A 23,876-nucleotide genomic window follows, 5' to 3' on the forward strand; every position below is an offset into this window, starting at 1 on the left:
TGGCACCCGTTATACACGTTCATCTTTACCAGAAAACAATTCACATTTTGTGCGCCAGTGCTTTCGAAACAATGTTATTATATGCCGGTGTAATGACGTTATACGACCGTTATATCCATTGGGTCGGATATAAAATAGCACCAATTTATTTACAGATTATAACCAGCATTGATACTGATCGCGCAAATGAGAAATAATGAATATATGTGCGGCCGTATTTTTCGCTTTTAAGTTGCAAAAAAATAAATGTTAAAGCCTCAATTTCTATATAAATTGAAAGAAATCAAATGTTCTGAAAAATAAAATTGCTTTAGTATGTTATTATAGAATAAATACATTAAAATTTACTTCTCCGATGTTTACGGCCATATCACGTTGAAAACACCGGTTCTCGTCCGATCACCGAAGTTAAGCAACATCGAGCCTGGTTAGTACTTAGATGGGTGACCGCTTGGGAACCCTAGGTGCTGTAAGCATTTTTTTGGCTTCTTTTAACATTTTTTTAAAAATTAATTTAAACAAATTGAATTTTGATAATGTAATATGATAAAAGAAAGTGGATTCGATTTACTTTCAATATGAAATACAGAAGGCATACGCAGATTAACCAAAATTCAGCGGGTGGGAACCTCTTGTAAGACTACTACTTATCCATGAAACTTGTTGACAGTGATGATCGTGCAGCTGAAAAGTTTTCCCGTGAAGATATTGAAAATAGCTTTCATGTCATGTTCACTGTTGAACAACCATCAACCTGAGAAAACAGGAACAAATAGTGTAAAGCATTCTCTCCCATAATTCAAACGATTTGCATATTCTGTGACTCTATAAAGGGAGATAATAGTTGCGTTAGTTTCTAAAAAAATTCATATGCTTGTTCTGGGAACTGGCAGTGAACTATCTCTTTCAACCTCTGGCATTCGATATGTTTGTAGGGACTGGACCACTAAGCACGAACTTTTAGTCATTGTTTGCAATTCGCCTTACCGAGGTGCCAGATGATGCCCGTTGGGATGCTTAACTTTTCCAACCACATGGTTCCGGGTTCAGACCCACTGCGTGGCACCTTGGGCAAGTGTCTTCTACTATAGTCTCGGGACGACCAAAGCCTTATGAGTGGTTTTGGTAGACGGAAACTGAAAGAAGCCCGTCGTATACATGTGTATACATGTGTATATATATATATATATATATATATATATATATATATATATATATATATATATATATATGTATGTATGTGCGTGTATATGTTTGTGTCTGTTCCCCAACATCGCATGACAACCGATGGTGGTGTGTATACGTCCCTGTAACTTAGCGGTTCGGCAAAAAGTGGACGATATAATAAGTGCCAGGCTTACAAAGAATAAGTCCTGATGAAAATAAATTGAATCCGCTGTTTTAATGCTTGTTAAAATTTACAGCTTGTGTAAATTAAAAAGAAAAAGAATGCTTACAGCACCTAGGGTTCCCAAGCGGTCACCCATCTAAGTACTAACTAGGCACGATGTTGCTTAACTTCGGTGATCGGACGAGAACCGGTGCTTTCAACGTGATATGGCCGTAAACATCTATACAGTAAATTTTAATCTATTTATTCTATAAACTTATACTAAATCATTTTCATTTTTTAGAATGTATTTTTCTTTCTTTCACTTTGTATATAACTTGGCAATCCTTCGGTAAAAAGACATTATCTTTCATCTTCACAGTGCCATCTTAGCGATCTTTCTATAAAAAACAAATTATCGTTCACCTTCACAGTGCTGAACAGTTAAACGCTGGCAACAACACTTACTAATCATTCACATCATATACTACTACCTATACATTGCACACTTTAACGACTTATGAACTTTCCCTATTTTCCTTCTCACTCTTACGGTCATTTAAGTTTTTATTTGCTTGGCACCCGTTATACACGTTCATCTTTACCAGAAAACAATTCACATTTTGTGCGCCAGTGCTTTCGAAACAATGTTATTATATGCCGGTGTAATGACGTTATACGACCGTTATATCCATTGGGTCGGATATAAAATAGCACCAATTTATTTACAGATTATAACCAGCATTGATACTGATCGCGCAAATGAGAAATAATGAATATATGTGCGGCCGTATTTTTCGCTTTTAAGTTGCAAAAAAATAAATGTTAAAGCCTCAATTTCTATATAAATTGAAAGAAATCAAATGTTCTGAAAAATAAAATTGCTTTAGTATGATATTATAGAATAAATACATTAAAATTTACTTCACTGATGTTTACGGCCATATCACGTTGAAAACACCGGTTCTCGTCCGATCACCGAAGTCAAGCAACATCGAGCCTAGTTAGTACTTAGATGGGTGACCGCTTGGGAACCCTAGGTGCTGTAAGCATTTTTTTTGCTTCTTTTAACATTTTTTAAAAAATTAATTTAAACAAATTGAATTTTGATAATGTAATATGATAAAAGAAAGTGGATTCGATTTACTTTCAATATGAAATACAGAAAGCATACGCAGATTAACCAAAATTCAGCGGGTGGGAACCTCTTGTAAGACTACTACTTATCCATGAAACTTGTTGACAGTGATGATCGTGCAGCTGAAAAGTTTTCCCGTGAAGATATTGAAAATAGCTTTCATGTCATGTTCACTGTTGAACAACCATCAACCTGAGAGAACAGGAACAAATAGTGTAAAGCATTCTCTCCCATAATTCAAACGATTTGCATATTCTGTGACTTTATAAAGGGAGATAATAGTTGCGTTAGTTTCTAAAAAAATTCATATGCTTGTTCTGGGAACTGGCAGTGAACTATCTCTTTCAACCTCTGGCATTCGATATGTTTGTAGGGACTGGACCACTAAGCACGAACTTTTAGTCATTGTTTGCAACTCGCCTTACCGAGGTGCCAGATGATGCCCGTTGGGATGCTTAACTTTTCCAACCACATGGTTCCGGGTTCAGACCCACTGCGTGGCACCTTGGGCAAGTGTCTTCTACTATAGTCTCGGGACGACCAAAGCCTTATGAGTGGTTTTGGTAGACGGAAACTGAAAGAAGCCCGTCGTATACATGTGTATACATGTGTATATATATATATATATATATATATATATATATATATATATGTATGTATGTGCGTGTATATGTTTGTGTCTGTTCCCCAACATCGCATGACAACCGATGGTGGTGTGTATACGTCCCTGTAACTTAGCGGTTCGGCAAAAAGTGGACGATATAATAAGTGCCAGGCTTACAAAGAATAAGTCCTGATGAAAATAAATTGAATCCGCTGTTTTAATGCTTGTTAAAATTTACAGCTTGTGTAAATTAAAAAGAATAAGAATGCTTACAGCACCTAGGGTTCCCAAGCGGTCACCCATCTAAGTACTAACTAGGCTCGATGTTGCTTAACTTCGGTGATCGGACGAGAACCGGTGCTTTCAACGTGATATGGCCGTAAACATCAGAGAAGTAAATTTTAATCTATTTATTCTATAAACTTATACTAAATCATTTTCATTTTTTAGAATGTATTTTTCTTTCTTTCACTTTGTATATAACTTGGCAATCCTTCGGTAAAAAGACATTATCTTTCATCTTCACAGTGCCATCTTAGCGATCTTTCTATAAAAAACAAATTATCGTTCACCTTCACAGTGCTGAACAGTTAAACGCTGGCAACAACACTTACTAATCATTCACATCATATAAAACTACCTATACATTGCACACTTTAACGACTTATGAACTTTCCCTATTTTCCTTCTCATTCTTACGGTCATTTAAGTTTTTATTTGCTTGGCACCCGTTATACACGTTCATCTTTACCAGAAAACAATTCACATTTTGTGCGCCAGTGCTTTCGAAACAATGTTATTATATGCCGGTGTAATGACGTTATACGACCGTTATATCCATTGGGTCGGATATAAAATAGCACCAATTTATTTACAGATTATAACCAGCATTGATACTGATCGCGCAAATGAGAAATAATGAATATATGTGCGGCCGTATTTTTCGCTTTTAAGTTGCAAAAAAATAAATGTTAAAGCCTCAATTTCTATATAAATTGAAAGAAATCAAATGTTCTGAAAAATAAAATTGCGTTAGTATGATATTATAGAATAAATACATTAAAATTTACTTCTCTGATGTTTACGGCCATATCACGTTGAAAACACCGGTTCTCGTCCGATCACCGAAGTTAAGCAACATCGAGCCTAGTTAGTACTTAGATGGGTGACCGCTTGGGAACCCTAGGTGCTGTAAGCATTTTTTTTGCTTCTTTTAACATTTTTTTAAAAATTAATTTAAACAAATTGAATTTTGATAATGTAATATGATAAAAGAAAGTGGATTCGATTTACTTTCAATATGAAATACAGAAAGCATACGCAGATTAACCAAAATTCAGCGGGTGGGAACCTCTTGTAAGACTACTACTTATCCATGAAACTTGTTGACAGTGATGATCGTGCAGCTGAAAAGTTTTCCCGTGAAGATATTGAAAATAGCTTTCATGTCATGTTCACTGTTGAACAACCATCAACCTGAGAGAACAGGAACAAATAGTGTAAAGCATTCTCTCCCATAATTCAAACGATTTGCATATTCTGTGACTCTATAAAGGGAGATAATAGTTGCGTTAGTTTCTAAAAAAATTCATATGCTTGTTCTGGGAACTGGCAGTGAACTATCTCTTTCAACCTCTGGCATTCGATATGTTTGTAGGGACTGGACCACTAAGCACGAACTTTTAGTCATTGTTTGCAACTCGCCTTACCGAGGTGCCAGATGATGCCCGTTGGGATGCTTAACTTTTCCAACCACATGGTTCCGGGTTCAGACCCACTGCGTGGCACCTTGGGCAAGTGTCGTCTACTATAGTCTCGGGACGACCAAAGCCTTATGAGTGGTTTTGGTAGACGGAAACTGAAAGAAGCCCGTCGTATACATGTGTATACATGTGTATATATATATATATATATATATATATATATATATATATATATATATATATATATATATATATATGTATGTATGTGCGTGTATATGTTTGTGTCTGTTCCCCAACATCGCATGACAACCGATGGTGGTGTGTATACGTCCCTGTAACTTAGCGGTTCGGCAAAAAGTGGACGATATAATAAGTGCCAGGCTTACAAAGAATAAGTCCTGATGAAAATAAATTGAATCCGCTGTTTTAATGCTTGTTAAAATTTAGAGCTTGTGTAAATTAAAAAGAAAAAGAATGCTTACAGCACCTAGGGTTCCCAAGCGGTCACCCATCTAAGTACTAACTAGGCTCGATGTTGCTTAACTTCGGTGATCGGACGAGAACCGGTGCTTTCAACGTGATATGGCCGTAAACATCTATACAGTAAATTTTAATCTATTTATTCTATAAACTTATACTAAATCATTTTCATTTTTTAGAATGTATTTTTCTTTCTTTCACTTTGTATATAACTTGGCAATCCTTCGGTAAAAAGACATTATCTTTCATCTTCACAGTGCCATCTTAGCGATCTTTCTATAAAAAACAAATTATCGTTCACCTTCACAGTGCTGAACAGTTAAACGCTGGCAACAACACTTACTAATCATTCACATCATATACTACTACCTATACATTGCACACTTTAACGACTTATGAACTTTCCCTATTTTCCTTCTCATTCTTACGGTCATTTAAGTTTTTATTTGCTTGGCACCCGTTATACACGTTCATCTTTACCAGAAAACAATTCACATTTTGTGCGCCAGTGCTTTCGAAACAATGTTATTATATGCCGGTGTAATGACGTTATACGACCGTTATATCCATTGGGTCGGATATAAAATAGCACCAATTTATTTACAGATTATAACCAGCATTGATACTGATCGCGCAAATGAGAAATAATGAATATATGTGCGGCCGTATTTTTCGCTTTTAAGTTGCAAAAAAATAAATGTTAAAGCCTCAATTTCTATATAAATTGAAAGAAATCAAATGTTCTGAAAAATAAAATTGCGTTAGTATGATATTATAGAATAAATACATTAAAATTTACTTCTCTGATGTTTACGGCCATATCACGTTGAAAACACCGGTTCTCGTCCGATCACCGAAGTTAAGCAACATCGAGCCTAGTTAGTACTTAGATGGGTGACCGCTTGGGAACCCTAGGTGCTGTAAGCATTTTTTTTGCTTCTTTTAACATTTTTTTAAAAATTAATTTAAACAAATTGAATTTTGATAATGTAATATGATAAAAGAAAGTGGATTCGATTTACTTTCAATATGAAATACAGAAAGCATACGCAGATTAACCAAAATTCAGCGGGTGGGAACCTCTTGTAAGACTACTACTTATCCATGAAACTTGTTGACAGTGATGATCGTGCAGCTGAAAAGTTTTCCCGTGAAGATATTGAAAATAGCTTTCATGTCATGTTCACTGTTGAACAACCATCAACCTGAGAGAACAGGAACAAATAGTGTAAAGCATTCTCTCCCATAATTCAAACGATTTGCATATTCTGTGACTCTATAAAGGGAGATAATAGTTGCGTTAGTTTCTAAAAAAATTCATATGCTTGTTCTGGGAACTGGCAGTGAACTATCTCTTTCAACCTCTGGCATTCGATATGTTTGTAGGGACTGGACCACTAAGCACGAACTTTTAGTCATTGTTTGCAACTCGCCTTACCGAGGTGCCAGATGATGCCCGTTGGGATGCTTAACTTTTCCAACCACATGGTTCCGGGTTCAGACCCACTGCGTGGCACCTTGGGCAAGTGTCGTCTACTATAGTCTCGGGACGACCAAAGCCTTATGAGTGGTTTTGGTAGACGGAAACTGAAAGAAGCCCGTCGTATACATGTGTATACATGTGTATATATATATATATATATATATATATATATATATATATATATATATATATATATATATATGTATGTATGTGCGTGTATATGTTTGTGTCTGTTCCCCAACATCGCATGACAACCGATGGTGGTGTGTATACGTCCCTGTAACTTAGCGGTTCGGCAAAAAGTGGACGATATAATAAGTGCCAGGCTTACAAAGAATAAGTCCTGATGAAAATAAATTGAATCCGCTGTTTTAATGCTTGTTAAAATTTAGAGCTTGTGTAAATTAAAAAGAAAAAGAATGCTTACAGCACCTAGGGTTCCCAAGCGGTCACCCATCTAAGTACTAACTAGGCTCGATGTTGCTTAACTTCGGTGATCGGACGAGAACCGGTGCTTTCAACGTGATATGGTCGTAAACATCTATACAGTAAATTTTAATCTATTTATTCTATAAACTTATACTAAATCATTTTCATTTTTTAGAATGTATTTTTCTTTCTTTCACTTTGTATATAACTTGGCAATCCTTCGGTAAAAAGACATTATCTTTCATCTTCACAGTGCCATCTTAGCGATCTTTCTATAAAAAACAAATTATCGTTCACCTTCACAGTGCTGAACAGTTAAACGCTGGCAACAACACTTACTAATCATTCACATCATATACTACTACCTATACATTGCACACTTTAACGACTTATGAACTTTCCCTATTTTCCTTCTCACTCTTACGGTCATTTAAGTTTTTATTTGCTTGGCACCCGTTATACACGTTCATCTTTACCAGAAAACAATTCACATTTTGTGCGCCAGTGCTTTCGAAACAATGTTATTATATGCCGGTGTAATGACGTTATACGACCGTTATATCCATTGGGTCGGATATAAAATAGCACCAATTTATTTACAGATTATAACCAGCATTGATACTGATCGCGCAAATGAGAAATAATGAATATATGTGCGGCCGTATTTTTCGCTTTTAAGTTGCAAAAAAATAAATGTTAAAGCCTCAATTTCTATATAAATTGAAAGAAATCAAATGTTCTGAAAAATAAAATTGCTTTAGTATGATATTATAGAATAAATACATTAAAATTTACTTCTCTGATGTTTACGGCCATATCACGTTGAAAACACCGGTTCTCGTCCGATCACCGAAGTTAAGCAACATCGAGCCTAGTTAGTACTTAGATGGGTGACCGCTTGGGAACCCTAGGTGCTGTCAGCATTTTTTTGGCTTCTTTTAACATTTTTTTAAAAATTAATTTAAACAAATTGAATTTTGACAATGTAATATGATAAAAGAAAGTGGATTCGATTTACTTTCAATATGAAATACAGAAAGCATACGCAGATTAACCAAAATTCAGCGGGTGGGAACCTCTTGTAAGACTACTACTTATCCATGAAACTTGTTGACAGTGATGATCGTGCAGCTGAAAAGTTTTCCCGTGAAGATATTGAAAATAGCTTTCATGTCATGTTCACTGTTGAACAACCATCAACCTGAGAAAACAGGAACAAATAGTGTAAAGCATTCTCTCCCATAATTCAAACGATTTGCATATTCTGTGACTCTATAAAGGGAGATAATAGTTGCGTTAGTTTCTAAAAAAATTCATATGCTTGTTCTGGGAACTGGCAGTGAACTATCTCTTTCAACCTCTGGCATTCGATATGTTTGTAGGGACTGGACCACTAAGCACGAACTTTTAGTCATTGTTTGCAATTCGCCTTACCCAGGTGCCAGATGATGCCCGTTGGGATGCTTAACTTTTCCAACCACATGGTTCCGGGTTCAGACCCACTGCGTGGCACCTTGGGCAAGTGTCTTCTACTATAGTCTCGGGACGACCAAAGCCTTATGAGTGGTTTTGGTAGACGGAAACTGAAAGACGCCCGTCGTATACATGTGTATACATGTGTATATATATATATATATATATATATATATATATATATATATGTATGTATGTGCGTGTATATGTTTGTGTCTGTTCCCCAACATCGCATGACAACCGATGGTGGTGTGTATACGTCCCTGTAACTTAGCGGTTCGGCAAAAAGTGGACGATATAATAAGTGCCAGGCTTACAAAGAATAAGTCCTGATGAAAATAAATTGAATCCGCTGTTTTAATGCTTGTTAAAATTTACAGCTTGTGTAAATTAAAAAGAAAAAGAATGCTTACAGCACCTAGGGTTCCCAAGCGGTCACCCATCTAAGTACTAACTAGGCTCGATGTTGCTTAACTTCGGTGATCGGACGAGAACCGGTGCTTTCAACGTGATATGGCCGTAAACATCTATACAGTAAATTTTAATCTATTTATTCTATAAACTTATACTAAATCATTTTCATTTTTTAGAATGTATTTTTCTTTCTTTCACTTTGTATATAACTTGGCAATCCTTCGGTAAAAAGACATTATCTTTCATCTTCACAGTGCCATCTTAGCGATCTTTCTATAAAAAACAAATTATCGTTCACCTTCACAGTGCTGAACAGTTAAACGCTGGCAACAACACTTACTAATCATTCACATCATATACTACTACCTATACATTGCACACTTTAACGACTTATGAACTTTCCCTATTTTCCTTCTCATTCTTACGGTCATTTAAGTTTTTATTTGCTTGGCACCCGTTATACACGTTCATCTTTACCAGAAAACAATTCACATTTTGTGCGCCAGTGCTTTCGAAACAATGTTATTATATGCCGGTGTAATGACGTTATACGACCGTTATATCCATTGGGTCGGATATAAAATAGCACCAATTTATTTACAGATTATAACCAGCATTGATACTGATCGCGCAAATGAGAAATAATGAATATATGTGCGGCCGTATTTTTCGCTTTTAAGTTGCAAAAAAATAAATGTTAAAGCCTCAATTTCTATATAAATTGAAAGAAATCAAATGTTCTGAAAAATAAAATTGCGTTAGTATGATATTATAGAATAAATACATTAAAATTTACTTCTCTGATGTTTACGGCCATATCACGTTGAAAACACCGGTTCTCGTCCGATCACCGAAGTTAAGCAACATCGAGCCTAGTTAGTACTTAGATGGGTGACCGCTTGGGAACCCTAGGTGCTGTAAGCATTTTTTTTGCTTCTTTTAACATTTTTTTAAAAATTAATTTAAACAAATTGAATTTTGATAATGTAATATGATAAAAGAAAGTGGATTCGATTTACTTTCAATATGAAATACAGAAAGCATACGCAGATTAACCAAAATTCAGCGGGTGGGAACCTCTTGTAAGACTACTACTTATCCATGAAACTTGTTGACAGTGATGATCGTGCAGCTGAAAAGTTTTCCCGTGAAGATATTGAAAATAGCTTTCATGTCATGTTCACTGTTGAACAACCATCAACCTGAGAGAACAGGAACAAATAGTGTAAAGCATTCTCTCCCATAATTCAAACGATTTGCATATTCTGTGACTCTATAAAGGGAGATAATAGTTGCGTTAGTTTCTAAAAAAATTCATATCCTTGTTCTGGGAACTGGCAGTGAACTATCTCTTTCAACCTCTGGCATTCGATATGTTTGTAGGGACTGGACCACTAAGCACGAACTTTTAGTCATTGTTTGCAACTCGCCTTACCGAGGTGCCAGATGATGCCCGTTGGGATGCTTAACTTTTCCAACCACATGGTTCCGGGTTCAGACCCACTGCGTGGCACCTTGGGCAAGTGTCGTCTACTATAGTCTCGGGACGACCAAAGCCTTATGAGTGGTTTTGGTAGACGGAAACTGAAAGAAGCCCGTCGTATACATGTGTATACATGTGTATATATATATATATATATATATATATATATATATATATATATATATATATATATATATATATATATATATATATGTATGTATGTGCGTGTATATGTTTGTGTCTGTTCCCCAACATCGCATGACAACCGATGGTGGTGTGTATACGTCCCTGTAACTTAGCGGTTCGGCAAAAAGTGGACGATATAATAAGTGCCAGGCTTACAAAGAATAAGTCCTGATGAAAATAAATTGAATCCGCTGTTTTAATGCTTGTTAAAATTTACAGCTTGTGTAAATTAAAAAGAAAAAGAATGCTTACAGCACCTAGGGTTCCCAAGCGGTCACCCATCTAAGTACTAACTAGGCTCGATGTTGCTTAACTTCGGTGATCGGACGAGAACCGGTGCTTTCAACGTGATATGGTCGTAAACATCTATACAGTAAATTTTAATCTATTTATTCTATAAACTTATACTAAATCATTTTCATTTTTTAGAATGTATTTTTCTTTCTTTCACTTTGTATATAACTTGGCAATCCTTCGGTAAAAAGACATTATCTTTCATCTTCACAGTGCCATCTTAGCGATCTTTCTATAAAAAACAAATTATCGTTCACCTTCACAGTGCTGAACAGTTAAACGCTGGCAACAACACTTACTAATCATTCACATCATATACTACTACCTATACATTGCACACTTTAACGACTTATGAACTTTCCCTATTTTCCTTCTCACTCTTACGGTCATTTAAGTTTTTATTTGCTTGGCACCCGTTATACACGTTCATCTTTACCAGAAAACAATTCACATTTTGTGCGCCAGTGCTTTCGAAACAATGTTATTATATGCCGGTGTAATGACGTTATACGACCGTTATATCCATTGGGTCGGATATAAAATAGCACCAATTTATTTACAGATTATACCCAGCATTGATACTGATCGCGCAAATGAGAAATAATGAATATATGTGCGGCCGTATTTTTCGCATTTAAGTTGCAAAAAAATAAATGTTAAAGCCTCAATTTCTATATAAATTGAAAGAAATCAAATGTTCTGAAAAATAAAATTGCTTTAGTATGATATTATAGAATAAATACATTAAAATTTACTTCTCTGATGTTTACGGCTATATCACGTTGAAAACACCGGTTCTCGTCCGATCACCGAAGTTAAGCAACATCGAGCCTAGTTAGTACTTAGATGGGTGACCGCTTGGGAACCCTAGGTGCTGTCAGCATTTTTTTGGCTTCTTTTAACATTTTTTTAAAAATTAATTTAAACAAATTGAATTTTGACAATGTAATATGATAAAAGAAAGTGGATTCGATTTACTTTCAATATGAAATACAGAAAGCATACGCAGATTAACCAAAATTCAGCGGGTGGGAACCTCTTGTAAGACTACTACTTATCCATGAAACTTGTTGACAGTGATGATCGTGCAGCTGAAAAGTTTTCCCGTGAAGATATTGAAAATAGCTTTCATGTCATGTTCACTGTTGAACAACCATCAACCTGAGAAAACAGGAACAAATAGTGTAAAGCATTCTCTCCCATAATTCAAACGATTTGCATATTCTGTGACTCTATAAAGGGAGATAATAGTTGCGTTAGTTTCTAAAAAAATTCATATGCTTGTTCTGGGAACTGGCAGTGAACTATCTCTTTCAACCTCTGGCATTCGATATGTTTGTAGGGACTGGACCACTAAGCACGAACTTTTAGTCATTGTTTGCAATTCGCCTTACCCAGGTGCCAGATGATGCCCGTTGGGATGCTTAACTTTTCCAACCACATGGTTCCGGGTTCAGACCCACTGCGTGGCACCTTGGGCAAGTGTCTTCTACTATAGTCTCGGGACGACCAAAGCCTTATGAGTGGTTTTGGTAGACGGAAACTGAAAGAAGCCCGTCGTATACATGTGTATACATGTGTATATATATATATATATATATATATATATATATATATATATATATATATGTATGTATGTGCGTGTATATGTTTGTGTCTGTTCCCCAACATCGCATGACAACCGATGGTGGTGTGTATACGTCCCTGTAACTTAGCGGTTCGGCAAAAAGTGGACGATATAATAAGTGCCAGGCTTACAAAGAATAAGTCCTGATGAAAATAAATTGAATCCGCTGTTTTAATGCTTGTTAAAATTTACAGCTTGTGTAAATTAAAAAGAAAAAGAATGCTTACAGCACCTAGGGTTCCCAAGCGGTCACCCATCTAAGTACTAACTAGGCTCGATGTTGCTTAACTTCGGTGATCGGACGAGAACCGGTGCTTTCAACGTGATATGGCCGTAAACATCTATACAGTAAATTTTAATCTATTTATTCTATAAACTTATACTAAATCATTTTCATTTTTTAGAATGTATTTTTCTTTCTTTCACTTTGTATATAACTTGGCAATCCTTCGGTAAAAAGACATTATCTTTCATCTTCACAGTGCCATCTTAGCGATCTTTCTATAAAAAACAAATTATCGTTCACCTTCACAGTGCTGAACAGTTAAACGCTGGCAACAACACTTACTAATCATTCACATCATATACTACTACCTATACATTGCACACTTTAACGACTTATGAACTTTCCCTATTTTCCTTCTCACTCTTACGGTCATTTAAGTTTTTATTTGCTTGGCACCCGTTATACACGTTCATCTTTACCAGAAAACAATTCACATTTTGTGCGCCAGTGCTTTCGAAACAATGTTATTATATGCCGGTGTAATGACGTTATACGACCGTTATATCCATTGGGTCGGATATAAAATAGCACCAATTTATTTACAGATTATACCCAGCATTGATACTGATCGCGCAAATGAGAAATAATGAATATATGTGCGGCCGTATTTTTCGCTTTTAAGTTGCAAAAAAATAAATGTTAAAGCCTCAATTTCTATATAAATTGAAAGAAATCAAATGTTCTGAAAAATAAAATTGCTTTAGTATGATATTATAGAATAAATACATTAAAATTTACTTCTCTGATGTTTACGGCCATATCACGTTGAAAACACCGGTTCTCGTCCGATCACCGATGTTAAGCAACATCGAGCCTAGTTAGTACTTTGATGGGTGACCGCTTGGGAACCCTAGGTGCTGTAAGCATTTTTTTGGCTTCTTTTAACATTTTTTTATAAATTAATTTAAACAAATTGAATTTTGACAATGTAATATGATAAAAGAAAGTGGATTCGATTTACTTTCAATATGAAATACAGAAAGCATACGCAGATTAACCAAAATTCAGCGGGTGGGAACCTCTTGTAAGACTACTACTTATCCATGAAACTTGTTGACAGTGATGATCGAGCAGCTGAAAAGTTTTCCCGTGAAGATATTGAAAATAGCTTTCATGTCATGTTCACTGTTGAACAACCATCAACCTGAGAGAACAGGAACAAATAGTGTAAAGCATTCTCTCCCATAATTCAAACGATTTGCATATTCTGTGACTCTATAAAGGGAGATAATAGTTGCGTTAGTTTCTAAAAAAATTCATATGCTTGTTCTGGGAACTGGCAGTGAACTATCTCTTTCAACCTCTGGCATTCGATATGTTTGTAGGGACTGGACCACTAAGCACGAACTTTTAGTCATTGTTTGCAGCTCGCCTTACCGAGGTGCCAGATGATGCCCGTTGGGATGCTTAACTTTTCCAACCACATGGTTCCGGGTTCAGTCCCACTGCGTGGCACCTTGGGCAAGTGTCTTCTACTATAGTCTCGGGACGACCAAAGCCTTATGAGTGGTTTTGGTAGACGGAAACTGAAAGAAGCCCGTCGTATACATGTATATATATATATATATATATATATATATATATATATGTATGTATGTGCGTGTATATGTTTGTGTCTGTTCCCCAACATCGCATGACAACCGATGGTGGTGTGTATACGTCCCTGTAACTTAGCGGTTCGGCAAAAAGTGGACGATATAATAAGTGCCAGGCTTACAAAGAATAAGTCCTGATGAAAATAAATTGAATCCGCTGTTTTAATGCTTGTTAAAATTTACAGCTTGTGTAAATTAAAAAGAAAAAGAATGCTTACAGCACCTAGGGTTCCCAAGCGGTCACCCATCTAAGTACTAACTAGGCTCGATGTTGCTTAACTTCGGTGATCGGACGAGAACCGGTGCTTTCAACGTGATATGGCCGTAAACATCTATACAGTAAATTTTAATCTATTTATTCTATAAACTTATACTAAATCATTTTCATTTTTTAGAATGTATTTTTCTTTCTTTCACTTTGTATATAACTTGGCAATCCTTCGGTAAAAAGACATTATCTTTCATCTTCACAGTGCCATCTTAGCGATCTTTCTATAAAAAACAAATTATCGTTCACCTTCACAGTGCTGAACAGTTAAACGCTGGCAACAACACTTACTAATCATTCACATCATATACTACTACCTATACATTGCACACTTTAACGACTTATGAACTTTCCCTATTTTCCTTCTCATTCTTACGGTCATTTAAGTTTTTATTTGCTTGGCACCCGTTATACACGTTCATCTTTACCAGAAAACAATTCACATTTTGTGCGCCAGTGCTTTCGAAACAATGTTATTATATGCCGGTGTAATGACGTTATACGACCGTTATATCCATTGGGTCGGATATAAAATAGCACCAATTTATTTACAGATTATAACCAGCATTGATACTGATCGCGCAAATGAGAAATAATGAATATATGTGCGGCCGTATTTTTCGCTTTTAAGTTGCAAAAAAATAAATGTTAAAGCCTCAATTTCTATATAAATTGAAAGAAATCAAATGTTCTGAAAAATAAAATTGCGTTAGTATGATATTATAGAATAAATACATTAAAATTTACTTCTCTGATGTTTACGGCCATATCACGTTGAAAACACCGGTTCTCGTCCGATCACCGAAGTTAAGCAACATCGAGCCTAGTTAGTACTTAGATGGGTGACCGCTTGGGAACCCTAGGTGCTGTAAGCATTTTTTTTGCTTCTTTTAACATTTTTTTAAAAATTAATTTAAACAAATTGAATTTTGATAATGTAATATGATAAAAGAAAGTGGATTCGATTTACTTTCAATATGAAATACAGAAAGCATACGCAGATTAACCAAAATTCAGCGGGTGGGAACCTCTTGTAAGACTACTACTTATCCATGAAACTTGTTGACAGTGATGATCGTGCAGCTGAAAAGTTTTCCCGTGAAGATATTGAAAATAGCTTTCATGTCATGTTCACTGTTGAACAACCATCAACCTGAGAGAACAGGAACAAATAGTGTAAAGCATTCTCTCCCATAATTCAAACGATTTGCATATTCTGTGACTCTATAAAGGGAGATAATAGTTGCGTTAGTTTCTAAAAAAATTCATATGCTTGTTCTGGGAACTGGCAGTGAACTATCTCTTTCAACCTCTGGCATTCGATATGTTTGTAGGGACTGGACCACTAAGCACGAACTTTTAGTCATTGTTTGCAACTCGCCTTACCGAGGTGCCAGATGATGCCCGTTGGGATGCTTAACTTTTCCAACCACATGGTTCCGGGTTCAGACCCACTGCGTGGCACCTTGGGCAAGTGTCGTCTACTATAGTCTCGGGACGACCAAAGCCTTATGAGTGGTTTTGGTAGACGGAAACTGAAAGAAGCCCGTCGTATACATGTGTATACATGTATATATATATATATATATATATATATATATATATATATATATATATATATATATATATATATGTATGTATGTGCGTGTATATGTTTGTGTCTGTTCCCCAACATCGCATGACAACCGATGGTGGTGTGTATACGTCCCTGTAACTTAGCGGTTCGGCAAAAAGTGGACGATATAATAAGTGCCAGGCTTACAAAGAATAAGTCCTGATGAAAATAAATTGAATCCGCTGTTTTAATGCTTGTTAAAATTTACAGCTTGTGTAAATTAAAAAGAAAAAGAATGCTTACAGCACCTAGGGTTCCCAAGCGGTCACCCATCTAAGTACTAACTAGGCTCGATGTTGCTTAACTTCGGTGATCGGACGAGAACCGGTGCTTTCAACGTGATATGGTCGTAAACATCTATACAGTAAATTTTAATCTATTTATTCTATAAACTTATACTAAATCATTTTCATTTTTTAGAATGTATTTTTCTTTCTTTCACTTTGTATATAACTTGGCAATCCTTCGGTAAAAAGACATTATCTTTCATCTTCACAGTGCCATCTTAGCGATCTTTCTATAAAAAACAAATTATCGTTCACCTTCACAGTGCTGAACAGTTAAACGCTGGCAACAACACTTACTAATCATTCACATCATATACTACTACCTATACATTGCACACTTTAACGACTTATGAACTTTCCCTATTTTCCTTCTCACTCTTACGGTCATTTAAGTTTTTATTTGCTTGGCACCCGTTATACACGTTCATCTTTACCAGAAAACAATTCACATTTTGTGCGCCAGTGCTTTCGAAACAATGTTATTATATGCCGGTGTAATGACGTTATACGACCGTTATATCCATTGGGTCGGATATAAAATAGCACCAATTTATTTACAGATTATACCCAGCATTGATACTGATCGCGCAAATGAGAAATAATGAATATATGTGCGGCCGTATTTTTCGCTTTTAAGTTGCAAAAAAATAAATGTTAAAGCCTCAATTTCTATATAAATTGAAAGAAATCAAATGTTCTGAAAAATAAAATTGCTTTAGTATGATATTATAGAATAAATACATTAAAATTTACTTCTCTGATGTTTACGGCCATATCACGTTGAAAACACCGGTTCTCGTCCGATCACCGAAGTTAAGCAACATCGAGCCTAGTTAGTACTTAGATGGGTGACCGCTTGGGAACCCTAGGTGCTGTCAGCATTTTTTTGGCTTCTTTTAACATTTTTTTAAAAATTAATTTAAACAAATTGAATTTTGACAATGTAATATGATAAAAGAAAGTGGATTCGATTTACTTTCAATATGAAATACAGAAAGCATACGCAGATTAACCAAAATTCAGCGGGTGGGAACCTCTTGTAAGACTACTACTTATCCATGAAACTTGTTGACAGTGATGATCGTGCAGCTGAAAAGTTTTCCCGTGAAGATATTGAAAATAGCTTTCATGTCATGTTCACTGTTGAACAACCATCAACCTGAGAAAACAGGAACAAATAGTGTAAAGCATTCTCTCCCATAATTCAAACGATTTGCATATTCTGTGACTCTATAAAGGGAGATAATAGTTGCGTTAGTTTCTAAAAAAATTCATATGCTTGTTCTGGGAACTGGCAGTGAACTATCTCTTTCAACCTCTGGCATTCGATATGTTTGTAGGGACTGGACCACTAAGCACGAACTTTTAGTCATTGTTTGCAATTCGCCTTACCCAGGTGCCAGATGATGCCCGTTGGGATGCTTAACTTTTCCAACCACATGGTTCCGGGTTCAGACCCACTGCGTGGCACCTTGGGCAAGTGTCTTCTACTATAGTCTCGGGACGACCAAAGCCTTATGAGTGGTTTTGGTAGACGGAAACTGAAAGAAGCCCGTCGTATACATGTGTATACATGTGTATATATATATATATATATATATATATATATATATATATATATATATATATATATATATATATATATGTATGTATGTGCGTGTATATGTTTGTGTCTGTTCCCCAACATCGCATGACAACCGATGGTGGTGTGTATACGTCCCTGTAACTTAGCGGTTCGGCAAAAAGTGGACGATATAATAAGTGCCAGGCTTACAAAGAATAAGTCCTGATGAAAATAAATTGAATCCGCTGTTTTAATGCTTGTTAAAATTTACAGCTTGTGTAAATTAAAAAGAAAAAGAATGCTTACAGCACCTAGGGTTCCCAAGCGGTCACCCATCTAAGTACTAACTAGGCTCGATGTTGCTTAACTTCGGTGATCGGACGAGAACCGGTGCTTTCAACGTGATATGGCCGTAAACATCTATACAGTAAATTTTAATCTATTTATTCTATAAACTTATACTAAATCATTTTCATTTTTTAGAATGTATTTTTCTTTCTTTCACTTTGTATATAACTTGGCAATCCTTCGGTAAAAAGACATTATCTTTCATCTTCACAGTGCCATCTTAGCGATCTTTCTATAAAAAACAAATTATCGTTCACCTTCACAGTGCTGAACAGTTAAACGCTGGCAACAACACTTACTAATCATTCACATCATATACTACTACCTATACATTGCACACTTTAACGACTTATGAACTTTCCCTATTTTCCTTCTCACTCTTACGGTCATTTAAGTTTTTATTTGCTTGGCACCCGTTATACACGTTCATCTTTACCAGAAAACAATTCACATTTTGTGCGCCAGTGCTTTCGAAACAATGTTATTATATGCCGGTGTAATGACGTTATACGACCGTTATATCCATTGGGTCGGATATAAAATAGCACCAATTTATTTACAGATTATACCCAGCATTGATACTGATCGCGCAAATGAGAAATAATGAATATATGTGCGGCCGTATTTTTCGCTTTTAAGTTGCAAAAAAATAAATGTTAAAGCCTCAATTTCTATATAAATTGAAAGAAATCAAATGTTCTGAAAAATAAAATTGCGTTAGTATGATATTATAGAATAAATACATTAAAATTTACTTCTCTGATGTTTACGGCCATATCACGTTGAAAACACCGGTTCTCGTCCGATCACCGAAGTTAAGCAACATCGAGCCTAGTTAGTACTTAGATGGGTGACCGCTTGGGAACCCTAGGTGCTGTAAGCATTTTTTTGGCTTCTTTTAACATTTTTTAAAAAATTAATTTAAACAAATTGAATTTTGATAATGTAATATGATAAAAGAAAGTGGATTCGATTTACTTTCAATATGAAATACAGAAAGCATACGCAGATTAACCAAAATTCAGCGGGTGGGAACCTCTTTGTAAGACTACTACTTATCCATGAAACTTGTTGACAGTGATGATCGTGCAGCTGAAAAGTTTTCCCGTGAAGATATTGAAAATAGCTTTCATGTCATGTTCACTGTTGAACAACCATCAACCTGAGAGAACAGGAACAAATAGTGTAAAGCATTCTCTCCCATAATTCAAACGATTTGCATATTCTGTGACTCTATAAAGGGAGTTAATAGTTGCGTTAGTTTCTAAAAAAATTCATATGCTTGTTCTGGGAACTGGCAGTGAACTATCTCTTTCAACCTCTGGCATTCGATATGTTTGTAGGGACTGGACCACTAAGCACGAACTTTTAGTCATTGTTTGCAACTCGCCTTACCGAGGTGCCAGATGATGCCCGTTGGGATGCTTAACTTTTCCAACCACATGGTTCCGGGTTCAGACCCACTGCGTGGCACCTTGGGCAAGTGTCTTCTACTATAGTCTCGGGACGACCAAAGCCCTATGAGTGGTTTTGGTAGACGGAAACTGAAAGAAGCCCGTCGTATACATGTGTATACATGTGTATATATATATATATATATATATATATATATATATATATATATATATATGTATGTATGTGCGTGTATATGTTTGTGTCTGTTCCCCAACATCGCATGACAACCGATGGTGGTGTGTATACGTCCCTGTAACTTAGCGGTTCGGCAAAAAGTGGACGATATAATAAGTGCCAGGCTTACAAAGAATAAGTCCTGATGAAAATAAATTGAATCCGCTGTTTTAATGCTTGTTAAAATTTACAGCTTGTGTAAATTAAAAAGAAAAAGAATGCTTACAGCACCTAGGGTTCCCAAGCGGTCACCCATCTAAGTACTAACTAGGCTCTATGTTACTTAACTTCGGTGATCGGACGAGAACCGGTGCTTTCAACGTGATATGGCCGTAAACATCTATACAGTAAATTTTAATCTATTTATTCTATAAACTTATACTAAATCATTTTCATTTTTTAGAATGTATTTTTCTTTCTTTCACTTTGTATATAACTTGGCAATCCTTCGGTAAAAAGACATTATCTTTCATCTTCACAGTGCCATCTTAGCGATCTTTCTATAAAAAACAAATTATCGTTCACCTTCACAGTGCTGAACAGTTAAACGCTGGCAACAACACTTACTAATCATTCACATCATATACTACTACCTATACATTGCACACTTTAACGACTTATGAACTTTCCCTATTTTCCTTCTCATTCTTACGGTCATTTAAGTTTTTATTTGCTTGGCACCCCTTATACACGTTCATCTTTACCAGAAAACAATTCACATTTTGTGCGCCAGTGCTTTCGAAACAATGTTATTATATGCCGGTGTAATGACGTTATACGACCGTTATATCCATTGGGTCGGATATAAAATAGCACCAATTTATTTACAGATTATACCCAGCATTGATACTGATCGCGCAAATGAGAAATAATGAATATATGTGCGGCCGTATTTTTCGCTTTTAAGTTGCAAAAAAATAAATGTTAAAGCCTCAATTTCTATATAAATTGAAAGAAATCAAATGTTCTGAAAAATAAAATTGCGTTAGTATGATATTATAGAATAAATACATTAAAATTTACTTCTCTGATGTTTACGGCCATATCACGTTGAAAACACCGGTTCTCGTCCGATCACCGAAGTTAAGCAACATCGAGCCTAGTTAGTACTTAGATGGGTGACCGCTTGGGAACCCTAGGTGCTGTAAGCATTTTTTTGGCTTCTTTTAACATTTTTTAAAAAATTAATTTAAACAAATTGAATTTTGATAATGTAATATGATAAAAGAAAGTGGATTCGATTTACTTTCAATATGAAATACAGAAAGCATACGCAGATTAACCAAAATTCAGCGGGTGGGAACCTCTTTGTAAGACTACTACTTATCCATGAAACTTGTTGACAGTGATGATCGTGCAGCTGAAAAGTTTTCCCGTGAAGATATTGAAAATAGCTTTCATGTCATGTTCACTGTTGAACAACCATCAACCTGAGAGAACAGGAACAAATAGTGTAAAGCATTCTCTCCCATAATTCAAACGATTTGCATATTCTGTGACTCTATAAAGGGAGTTAATAGTTGCGTTAGTTTCTAAAAAAATTCATATGCTTGTTCTGGGAACTGGCAGTGAACTATCTCTTTCAACCTCTGGCATTCGATATGTTTGTAGGGACTGGACCACTAAGCACGAACTTTTAGTCATTGTTTGCAACTCGCCTTACCGAGGTGCCAGATGATGCCCGTTGGGATGCTTAACTTTTCCAACCACATGGTTCCGGGTTCAGACCCACTGCGTGGCACCTTGGGCAAGTGTCTTCTACTATAGTCTCGGGACGACCAAAGCCCTATGAGTGGTTTTGGTAGACGGAAACTGAAAGAAGCCCGTCGTATACATGTGTATACATGTGTATATATATATATATATATATATATATATATATATATATATATATATATATGTATGTATGTGCGTGTATATGTTTGTGTCTGTTCCCCAACATCGCATGACAACCGATGGTGGTGTGTATACGTCCCTGTAACTTAGCGGTTCGGCAAAAAGTGGACGATATAATAAGTGCCAGGCTTACAAAGAATAAGTCCTGATGAAAATAAATTGAATCCGCTGTTTTAATGCTTGTTAAAATTTACAGCTTGTGTAAATTAAAAAGAAAAAGAATGCTTACAGCACCTAGGGTTCCCAAGCGGTCACCCATCTAAGTACTAACTAGGCTCTATGTTACTTAACTTCGGTGATCGGACGAGAACCGGTGCTTTCAACGTGATATGGCCGTAAACATCTATACAGTAAATTTTAATCTATTTATTCTATAAACTTATACTAAATCATTTTCATTTTTTAGAATGTATTTTTCTTTCTTTCACTTTGTATATAACTTGGCAATCCTTCGGTAAAAAGACATTATCTTTCATCTTCACAGTGCCATCTTAGCGATCTTTCTATAAAAAACAAATTATCGTTCACCTTCACAGTGCTGAACAGTTAAACGCTGGCAACAACACTTACTAATCATTCACATCATATACTACTACCTATACATTGCACACTTTAACGACTTATGAACTTTCCCTATTTTCCTTCTCATTCTTACGGTCATTTAAGTTTTTATTTGCTTGGCACCCCTTATACACGTTCATCTTTACCAGAAAACAATTCACATTTTGTGCGCCAGTGCTTTCGAAACAATGTTATTATATGCCGGTGTAATGACGTTATACGACCGTTATATCCATTGGGTCGGATATAAAATAGCACCAATTTATTTACAGATTATAACCAGCATTGATACTGATCGCGCAAATGAGAAATAATGAATATATGTGCGGCCGTATTTTTCGCTTTTAAGTTGCAAAAAAATAAATGTTAAAGCCTCAATTTCTATATAAATTGAAAGAAATCAAATGTTCTGAAAAATAAAATTGCGTTAGTATGATATTATAGAATAAATACATTAAAATTTACTTCTCTGATGTTTACGGCCATATCACGTTGAAAACACCGGTTCTCGTCCGATCACCGAAGTTAAGCAACATCGAGCCTAGTTAGTACTTAGATGGGTGACCGCTTGGGAACCCTAGGTGCTGTAAGCATTTTTTTTGCTTCTTTTAACATTTTTTTAAAAATTAATTTAAACAAATTGAATTTTGATAATGTAATATGATAAAAGAAAGTGGATTCGATTTACTTTCAATATGAAATACAGAAAGCATACGCAGATTAACCAAAATTCAGCGGGTGGGAACCTCTTGTAAGACTACTACTTATCCATGAAACTTGTTGACAGTGATGATCGTGCAGCTGAAAAGTTTTCCCGTGAAGATATTGAAAATAGCTTTCATGTCATGTTCACTGTTGAACAACCATCAACCTGAGAGAACAGGAACAAATAGTGTAAAGCATTCTCTCCCATAATTCAAACGATTTGCATATTCTGTGACCCTATAAAGGGAGTTAATAGTTGCGTTAGTTTCTAAAAAAATTCATATGCTTGTTCTGGGAACTGGCAGTGAACTATCTCTTTCAACCTCTGGCATTCGATATGTTTGTAGGGACTGGACCACTAAGCACGAACTTTTAGTCATTGTTTGCAACTCGCCTTACCGAGGTGCCAGATGATGCCCGTTGGGATGCTTAACTTTTCCAACCACATGGTTCCGGGTTCAGACCCACTGCGTGGGAC

At 35.8% G+C, this 23,876-nt stretch overlaps 25 non-coding genes across 25 annotated transcripts; 13 read left to right on the forward strand and 12 right to left on the reverse strand.

The window, feature by feature from the left end:
* The first annotated feature begins 357 nt into the window (after positions 1-357).
* On the forward strand, positions 358-476 carry LOC149129998 (5S ribosomal RNA). The gene has a single exon (XR_016239260.1). It is a non-coding gene; the product is annotated as a 5S ribosomal RNA (ribosomal RNA).
* A 974-nt stretch (positions 477-1,450) lies between these two features.
* On the reverse strand, positions 1,451-1,569 carry LOC149129999 (5S ribosomal RNA). The gene has a single exon (XR_016239358.1). It is a non-coding gene; the product is annotated as a 5S ribosomal RNA (ribosomal RNA).
* Positions 1,570-2,263: 694 nt separating this feature from the next.
* On the forward strand, positions 2,264-2,382 carry LOC149130000 (5S ribosomal RNA). The gene has a single exon (XR_016240016.1). It is a non-coding gene; the product is annotated as a 5S ribosomal RNA (ribosomal RNA).
* Positions 2,383-3,338: 956 nt separating this feature from the next.
* LOC149130001 (5S ribosomal RNA) lies at positions 3,339-3,457 on the reverse strand. The gene has a single exon (XR_016239947.1). It is a non-coding gene; the product is annotated as a 5S ribosomal RNA (ribosomal RNA).
* A 694-nt stretch (positions 3,458-4,151) lies between these two features.
* LOC149130002 (5S ribosomal RNA) lies at positions 4,152-4,270 on the forward strand. The gene has a single exon (XR_016239691.1). It is a non-coding gene; the product is annotated as a 5S ribosomal RNA (ribosomal RNA).
* Positions 4,271-5,250: 980 nt separating this feature from the next.
* On the reverse strand, positions 5,251-5,369 carry LOC149130003 (5S ribosomal RNA). Its single transcript, XR_016239948.1, has one exon. It is a non-coding gene; the product is annotated as a 5S ribosomal RNA (ribosomal RNA).
* Positions 5,370-6,063: 694 nt separating this feature from the next.
* Positions 6,064-6,182, forward strand: LOC149130004 (5S ribosomal RNA). Its single transcript, XR_016239692.1, has one exon. It is a non-coding gene; the product is annotated as a 5S ribosomal RNA (ribosomal RNA).
* A 976-nt stretch (positions 6,183-7,158) lies between these two features.
* On the reverse strand, positions 7,159-7,277 carry LOC149130005 (5S ribosomal RNA). The gene has a single exon (XR_016239437.1). It is a non-coding gene; the product is annotated as a 5S ribosomal RNA (ribosomal RNA).
* Positions 7,278-7,971: 694 nt separating this feature from the next.
* On the forward strand, positions 7,972-8,090 carry LOC149130006 (5S ribosomal RNA). Its single transcript, XR_016239348.1, has one exon. It is a non-coding gene; the product is annotated as a 5S ribosomal RNA (ribosomal RNA).
* A 956-nt stretch (positions 8,091-9,046) lies between these two features.
* On the reverse strand, positions 9,047-9,165 carry LOC149130007 (5S ribosomal RNA). The gene has a single exon (XR_016239949.1). It is a non-coding gene; the product is annotated as a 5S ribosomal RNA (ribosomal RNA).
* A 694-nt stretch (positions 9,166-9,859) lies between these two features.
* Positions 9,860-9,978, forward strand: LOC149130008 (5S ribosomal RNA). The gene has a single exon (XR_016239693.1). It is a non-coding gene; the product is annotated as a 5S ribosomal RNA (ribosomal RNA).
* A 990-nt stretch (positions 9,979-10,968) lies between these two features.
* Positions 10,969-11,087, reverse strand: LOC149130009 (5S ribosomal RNA). The gene has a single exon (XR_016239438.1). It is a non-coding gene; the product is annotated as a 5S ribosomal RNA (ribosomal RNA).
* A 694-nt stretch (positions 11,088-11,781) lies between these two features.
* On the forward strand, positions 11,782-11,900 carry LOC149130010 (5S ribosomal RNA). The gene has a single exon (XR_016239428.1). It is a non-coding gene; the product is annotated as a 5S ribosomal RNA (ribosomal RNA).
* Positions 11,901-12,864: 964 nt separating this feature from the next.
* Positions 12,865-12,983, reverse strand: LOC149130011 (5S ribosomal RNA). Its single transcript, XR_016239950.1, has one exon. It is a non-coding gene; the product is annotated as a 5S ribosomal RNA (ribosomal RNA).
* A 694-nt stretch (positions 12,984-13,677) lies between these two features.
* Positions 13,678-13,796, forward strand: LOC149130012 (5S ribosomal RNA). The gene has a single exon (XR_016239293.1). It is a non-coding gene; the product is annotated as a 5S ribosomal RNA (ribosomal RNA).
* Positions 13,797-14,736: 940 nt separating this feature from the next.
* On the reverse strand, positions 14,737-14,855 carry LOC149130013 (5S ribosomal RNA). The gene has a single exon (XR_016239951.1). It is a non-coding gene; the product is annotated as a 5S ribosomal RNA (ribosomal RNA).
* A 694-nt stretch (positions 14,856-15,549) lies between these two features.
* LOC149130014 (5S ribosomal RNA) lies at positions 15,550-15,668 on the forward strand. Its single transcript, XR_016239694.1, has one exon. It is a non-coding gene; the product is annotated as a 5S ribosomal RNA (ribosomal RNA).
* Positions 15,669-16,644: 976 nt separating this feature from the next.
* Positions 16,645-16,763, reverse strand: LOC149130015 (5S ribosomal RNA). Its single transcript, XR_016239439.1, has one exon. It is a non-coding gene; the product is annotated as a 5S ribosomal RNA (ribosomal RNA).
* A 694-nt stretch (positions 16,764-17,457) lies between these two features.
* Positions 17,458-17,576, forward strand: LOC149130016 (5S ribosomal RNA). The gene has a single exon (XR_016239349.1). It is a non-coding gene; the product is annotated as a 5S ribosomal RNA (ribosomal RNA).
* A 982-nt stretch (positions 17,577-18,558) lies between these two features.
* LOC149130017 (5S ribosomal RNA) lies at positions 18,559-18,677 on the reverse strand. The gene has a single exon (XR_016239952.1). It is a non-coding gene; the product is annotated as a 5S ribosomal RNA (ribosomal RNA).
* Positions 18,678-19,371: 694 nt separating this feature from the next.
* LOC149130018 (5S ribosomal RNA) lies at positions 19,372-19,490 on the forward strand. Its single transcript, XR_016239696.1, has one exon. It is a non-coding gene; the product is annotated as a 5S ribosomal RNA (ribosomal RNA).
* A 965-nt stretch (positions 19,491-20,455) lies between these two features.
* On the reverse strand, positions 20,456-20,574 carry LOC149130019 (5S ribosomal RNA). The gene has a single exon (XR_016239279.1). It is a non-coding gene; the product is annotated as a 5S ribosomal RNA (ribosomal RNA).
* Positions 20,575-21,268: 694 nt separating this feature from the next.
* LOC149130020 (5S ribosomal RNA) lies at positions 21,269-21,387 on the forward strand. The gene has a single exon (XR_016239697.1). It is a non-coding gene; the product is annotated as a 5S ribosomal RNA (ribosomal RNA).
* Positions 21,388-22,354: 967 nt separating this feature from the next.
* On the reverse strand, positions 22,355-22,473 carry LOC149130021 (5S ribosomal RNA). The gene has a single exon (XR_016239280.1). It is a non-coding gene; the product is annotated as a 5S ribosomal RNA (ribosomal RNA).
* A 694-nt stretch (positions 22,474-23,167) lies between these two features.
* LOC149130022 (5S ribosomal RNA) lies at positions 23,168-23,286 on the forward strand. The gene has a single exon (XR_016239698.1). It is a non-coding gene; the product is annotated as a 5S ribosomal RNA (ribosomal RNA).
* The last annotated feature ends 590 nt before the right edge of the window (positions 23,287-23,876 follow it).

Source organism: Octopus bimaculoides, unplaced genomic scaffold (assembly GCF_046866305.1).
Source record: "Octopus bimaculoides isolate indiv1 unplaced genomic scaffold, ASM4686630v1 contig39, whole genome shotgun sequence".
Classification (NCBI taxonomy): Eukaryota; Metazoa; Mollusca; class Cephalopoda; order Octopoda; family Octopodidae; genus Octopus; species Octopus bimaculoides.